Below are 7,121 nucleotides of genomic sequence, written 5' to 3' on the forward strand. Positions count from 1 at the left end.
GGAGGGGGTGAAAAGAAAATGAGAGAGGTCGTCGTCAAAAAACAGAGCACTTCATGAGTTTCAGTCCTCCGAACTGCTTCCTTGATTATTCCACATGAGACTAAGAGCATCACATTCTCTCTCTCTCTCTCTCTCTCTGTCTATCTGTGTCTGTCTCTCTCTATCAGTCACCTCCCTCTCTGCCCCCCCCACACACACACACACGCCCCAACTAGTCCTCCTGGTGGCCAACAGGGGGCTCTGCGGCAGCTGGTGGTATTGTCATCAGGGTTAATACTACGATCCTATTAGACTTTGCTGCACGACTCAGATCTAAGGCTGGATTAGAGAGCTCTCTCAACAATTGGACAGCAGATTGTTCCAGACCACAAAAAAAAGGAGGGAAAAAGAGAAAAAAAAAATTGCACAAGTGACATGAGGTATATAACGGCGCAAACAGGTTTGAGTTGTTGACCTCTTTCACGGAGGTACAGCACATGATTGGTCGTAATGGGGATGACACAACTCCGTCTAATACATGGAGAAATAAGCACAGTGTTCTTTGGTGATTGACCACTTATCATAATTCATGTTCTCAGTCACAAAGCAACCCTTACATACTGCAGGCATACCATTTGGACATAATAATAATGCCAATGTATGGAGGATAAGACTGACAATAGAAGCAATTTGCATGCTTTCTTTATAGAAGGCGTCTTTATTGTCTGCTTGAGATGTAATTGGGCAACTGAAGAGGCAAGTTGGTTGTACATGCTTGTGCATGCACAGATGGCCGTTTAGCTCGAGATGACCAGGGAAATTTGACATATAATGCTTATTTCCAGATTCATACTTGTATTTTGTGTTTCTACGAGGAAATGTTTGCCTAAATGTTCTGTCCGAAATGCTCAACTTTAGCACATTTTGATGGAATTGCATTGCTAGCTTGGGTCTCTGTTTAATCCCTGTTCACATGTGTGCTGCTGGTAAACTGTAATCTGGTCCATATATTGTAAAGTTGTGACACCAAAACCATGCTTGAACCCCGATGGCGCGTTTAAAGGCACGGTTTCTGAAAACAGGCCTTTCTCCATGGATTGAGTTAGTTCATTTTGATCTATGGCGACGGCCAGTGTCACTCTCTTTGAGCTCCACAGTTGCTCTTCCCAAAGACTAAGTCGGTATACTTTTATATGGTTTTGACTTTTATACAGTCAATGTCTAGAGCCCTTTATAGAATAGAGAAATATTAGGCTATGCAAATGGAATTGGATGCCACACAAGACAATTACTTCTGAGGTCATTCTATTTTTTATGATATTGCTATTTGTTTTCATTAGCTAAATATAAGCAGCTCTTTGAATTAATTTCAGGATACTTAATTATGACCAATAATGACGGTAGTGTGCTCCGATTTCTAATTGAGCAGTCATAGACTAGGAAATTGCTATAGAAATGCAGATCCATTTACCATTGCATTTAGCATTTAATTGGTTCAAATGTTTAACACGTGCATAGCAAGATGGGATATAATGGTGGAAACAATTTTAAATATGTTAAGGGTAATTTTACTAAATGTTCAGTATAATTTTTTTCAATAACTTTTCCTCATTATGTTAATGGAATGCATAAACCATGTTGGCATTTCCCTTCAAAATATATTCATTTGCTGTTGAAAATAGATGGAAATTATAGGAGACAGATAGGAGAGGGATTTAAAAAAATAGCCATTAGCTCCAACATCTGCATGACTTTAACCTGCTCAGTAATGAAGAAAGAAGAGAGAAGAGAAGACAAAAAGTTGCCTATTATTTTTACATTTTTAGTTTGGAAGATGACCTAGAGGAGGAAAAGTGTCATGAGAGCCAAAATAAAAGCAAAATTGATTTATAAACGTATGAGGACAGATAGGAAAATAGTAATCTTGCAATAAAGCGACAAAGCCCCTGTGCATTCACCCTCAGACTTCCATCATGCTGATAACATCAAAGTCCTGCACAATGCAAACAGCTTCTTTCATTTCCATTAACAACAATGTCCGACGTGTGACGTGTGGCCAGAACCTGAGGCTCTCCGGCTATGTTAACATAACAAGCTTTCACATGATGAGTTATATTACTCTAATTGTAATCCCAGATGTTACATCTGCTCTGAGGCTGCTTTATAATCTCTGACGGTGCTCCGGGATGTGCTGTCGTATGTCGTATATGGCACATGCGTAATTTTATCTTCCTAACCGAGGGAAACGGCCCTGAATGATCCAAGTGGCAGTCTTGATGAGCGCTGAGCTGAATCTCCTTTAGTGCAGGCAGGGACGGACTGTGACCAAAACTCGAGCTGGTATTTTGGCCCAGCAGATGAGATGGCTCAGTGGTAGAGTTGGTGCCCCACCCACAGCACCGATCGGCCACTTTTATGGGCTGGTTCATGGGCCGGACACAAAATAGTGTCAGTGGTCGGCCCAAAAAGTACATCGGCCCACCGGGAAAATGCCCATTATGCCAGATGGCCAGACTGCCCCTGAGCACAGGGTACACTCGGCCATCTTTATAAAAGGACAGGAGACAATGCCGATTTGCAATGCCGACCCACAATTCCTTGCGGCAGCATTTAAAGGAGCACTATTCGTCCGTTGATGAAAACAAATGCCTATCTCGCAAAGATTTAACAATTCTTTTTATACAGTCATATACTAATAGAAATTTGTGTTGATAAGTATGGGTTGACAATGACAACCGTTTCATTTCACTTTGTAATTATTTATTCATTTTAAACATGTAAGACATAAGAAAAAAACAACAAATTCTGTAAATATAGAAACAAATTCCCCTAATAAAAAAAACATGTCAGAAAACCTCGTCTCCATAACTCAAACAATTAACTCAAAATGTATCGTCTACGACTGGCAGCCGATATTCCTTATTTCATTTCAGGTCCGACCTTGGTAACAACAACTTGGTGTGGACAATTTGCAGTGTTACAGCAGCAGAGAGGATCCTGCAATAACAAGAAGCATCAGCTGAAAAAAAAAAGCCTATCATGAAAAAAAAACAACAGTTGACAGGCAAAGTGTGAAAGCAGCAGGAAAGAAGGACCTGCGGTATCTCATCTTATCACACCGCTGGTGAAGCAGCCTGTCGCTGAAGGAGCTCTGTATGCAACCTGCATGAAACGTTCAAAGATTCACTCATTCCTAGACGGGTTTTGTAACATTGTAGTTTTATCACAGCAGACCCATGTCGATAACATCTGTCATTGCATCATATTCAGCCTTGTGTCAGTGCAGCTGGATTCTCTCCGCTCCACGCTCGGTCAAAGAAAAGTGGTCAGGAAAAGACCCAGCCCTGGAGAATTGTCACTGACAATTAAAAAAAAACGCCTCAGGCCTTCTAAGCTCTCCATCAGAAACGGGCTATTTAATGTCTCTGCATTTAGCACTGCTCCCTGTGGAAAATGAAGCCTCGACAGCCGATTGTTTTTTTTACAGCAGTGTAGCACAGAGACCATTTAATCAAAATGTAAATGCGGTAAGAAGAGTGTGCACATAGTTTAGTGGGATTAATATTGATGGATGGGTCTTGTGTGTCATCCTGTCTTTTACCTTTCTCTGTCAGCGAAGATAAAATCAATGAAGAAGAACTGAAATCAGTTGAATACGATGATGAAACCTGCTTTGAACCTGAACTGTCAAAGTGTGGCTGTGGATCCTCCTAGAGTTCCTCAGAATGACTTTTGAGTGAAAGGTTGTTAAAAAAAACAGCTTAATGGGTTTGTTACCAAAATAAATACACTACTTGCATTTGCACACAACACATTATTCCATTCACATGTTTATTACAAGATGTGGAATGATTGTGGTGTAAGGAAGATGTGAGATAGCTTTTATTTTTGCACCTAGAATGCAGTAATTTTGGTGCATCTCCGATTTTCAGGCACATTTGAGTGTGCTGCACTCAGAGCCGCTTAAATTCCCATGGAGGTGGTAATTGGTTAATTTCAAATGGCACCCTTTTGTTTTGATGTTTAATAATGAGCAAGGCAGAAATCGAAAAGCAAATAAAGGGAGAAGGAGTGCAGCACATTGCAGTTGTTTTCTTATTGCTATTGAGTATGCAGCGAGCACAGTGTTGGTCAGTGTTATCTGGCAGAGTTCGAGGATGTTTACCAATGGGTCACTGAGGGCGAGAGACGAGCCAGTCAGGTGTCATCGGCGTAGTTGTTGATTACTTGCCAGTGGTGTCGGTGCGACACATGAATGAACAAGTGTGGAGAGGATGGATGAGGCATGCACGCTGAATTTGAAACCACATTTGCGACTGTAATATGTCTGTGTGTGTGAGAGAGAGAGGAGTGTGTGAGCGATGCTTATGAACAAGTGTGTGTGTTCCAACTGCCACGTCCCCCCACCACTGTCAAATAATCCCCTTTCTTCTGCCAATTTTTCCCTGTTTCTGGATTGGACTGGCAGAGATAATCTGGGATTAGAGCGAGCAGTCGAGCCTGGTGTGCTCCTCATTCATTTCGATGGGGCAGGCGTGTCCGACATCCACAGGTCATTCGCTACGGGCCTCAACATATTCCATTACATATCATCTCAGGGCAAAATTTGAGCAGATTTGGGCACTTTGCATGCTAAACCGAGAGCAAGAGTGAGAGCGGGTGCCGCCTGTTGGGCTGTGGTGGAGCAGCTGATTCCATCCTCTGCAGTCTAAATGTAGTGCTGTAGACATGCTGAGAGATATAGTTGAATGATATGATCTCTCTGTAACTCTGCCTCACAAAGAGGGAGGTTTTTTTTTTCATTCCAATGAACCTCCATGAATTGAAAACACAGGCACTATGTTGACATGCTCCAAATATTCAGTTTCTTGTCCTTTTTCCGAAAAAGACCAACCATTACATGGCTAATGGAAATTAATGTTGCACTTATATACATTCAGAGGTGCCTTTTCCGATTAACTTAAAGGCGCTATATGTAAGAATGTGGCCAAAAACGATACTACACTCAAATTCAAAACACTGCAGCGAGTCGTATCCGTCTCCCCCTCCACCCCCTCCCCGCCAGACTCGAGGTTGCCAGAGCTGTTGGCGTATCCAAACGCGCCGAAGGCGGCCGGACAGCAGAGTAAAAACGTTACTCATTTCGATCGTAGAAACAAACGTTAGCAGCACAGCTCGTAACAGGACAGTGCTAATGCTGCTAGCGTCTTTTTCCTTATTCATATTCTGTACAGCATCATCTGGTCCATTTGAGGAGCGCCATATCCTCATCACAATATAAATCCCACGTCAAAGCTATCTTCGACTCTGTTTGACAGGGTCTCTGTCCCAAAATGTAATTTTGAAAACTGTGCATATAAAAAATATCAAATATCAAAGTCTGTCATTTTTTAACAGTAGGTGTGTTTTCTATTTCTGTCCACAATTGAGCTCAGCAGCTCTACTCCAGCTTTGCACACAGCTGGGGTTGGTTCGTGTGCAAAGCACATAGGTGACTCATCGTAAACAGGCGGGAGGCAAAGTGCTACTAAGAACCCGAAGAAGAAAATGTGTTATCTCATATTTATCTCATACTTATATTCCTTTCTCTTGTACTCATCAAATGTCCTGCTGCTCCTATTTGATTGTGGTTAACTTGTTATTCTGATAAGAAGAACTTTGATCTTTCCCCCTTCCTGGACCGTCTCCGAAACATCTCACATTGATTGATCAAGGCCTGATGAATGGCCCCTGTTGTGACATTGTGTAGGGAAATCCAGCTGCTCCGAGAGAAGTCACACCTTTTGTCGTCTCGGATGTCTCTTCGTCTTGGAGGCCGTCCAGACGAAGCAAAACAAACTTTTTTTCTCCGTTTTGCCTTGGCGTCGTTTCAAGAAAATCCGCGTCCAGACAAATCCACTGAAATCGCCGTCTACACGAAAACGAACACGAAACGGAGGGTTGCGTTTTTTTTTCTTTTCCACCCTGAGAGCTGGTTTAAAAAAAGTGCGTTTTCAGACCGCGAAAACGCCGGATCCGTATGGACGGCAGGGCGAAACGCACAAGACTTCTGCGTTTACACACTAAAAACGTTTTCGTGTGGACAGGCTCTTGGAAGAGACATGTATTCAATCAGTGCAAATCCACTAATCACACCTTCCTCTTTGTTCTCCAGATAATTCTCTATAAAATCTCTGACTAGCCCCACTCTTGTTAGAAAGGACTTTATCGCAACGCCGTAACTTCCTTTTTCCACTGTCAGCCACAGAATTGGACCTGAAGAGATTTCTTCCACAGAGGGTACGAGCCAATGGGAGTCTTCCGGAGCAATGGCTCCCATTGGTCAATTTCTATGCAGGCCTACGGCTGATAGACTGAATGTATTTTTTTAAAATTCCAAATCGTAGACCAAAGCTTTAATTGTAAAATGTTCAATTTTGATGAAAGATGAAAAACACAGACAACACCCGGACCAGACAGCAGCTTAGTGAACTGTCAATAGCAACGCCCTAAAGGATACCCTGCTTAACGTCTATTTTAGTCTAAATGGGACCATAGTTTACAAAATGGACATCATGCTGTGAAGAAGACTTGAAACTAGCGATTGAGACCATAAATGCATGTTAACATGTTTGCTGAGATAATAAATCAAGTGAGAAGTAGGTTAATGCTCTAATAGTGTAGTATGGCTATCATTAGAAAAATGCAAATTTAACTGACTTCTGCATTGGCTCACTTTACAGGTTACCACCTGGATTAATGATGGAATGCATTGGATTGGGTGGCAGGAAAGATTATTCCCTTTGACTAACTGTTCCATTCCTATGTATTGTTGCTCATAATTCAAGTAAAGGTAAATGACTGATGGGACTCCTGTTCTTTTCTTTCTGACACTGCTCATATTTTTTTGGTAGCTGCAGCTATAAGACAGCACGCAAGAAGGGAACATTTTTTAAATTGTTTGGCTCTTTTTCAGCAGCTTGTCCCTTCGCATCTCATTCAACAATCGACCTTTGTGAAATGTCAGCTTTTTCTCTCACAGCTAAAACCTCTTTGTCTGACAAGCACAATCTTCTGTTTTCTTATTGTGAGGTGGGACTATTTCTTTTTCTTTTTTTTTACAACACCTGTATTTCTTAATTTGAAAGGATTCCATTATTTAC

This window comes from Eutrigla gurnardus (genome assembly GCF_963514095.1).
Source record: "Eutrigla gurnardus genome assembly, chromosome: 4".
NCBI classification, from domain to species: Eukaryota; Metazoa; Chordata; class Actinopteri; order Perciformes; family Triglidae; genus Eutrigla; species Eutrigla gurnardus.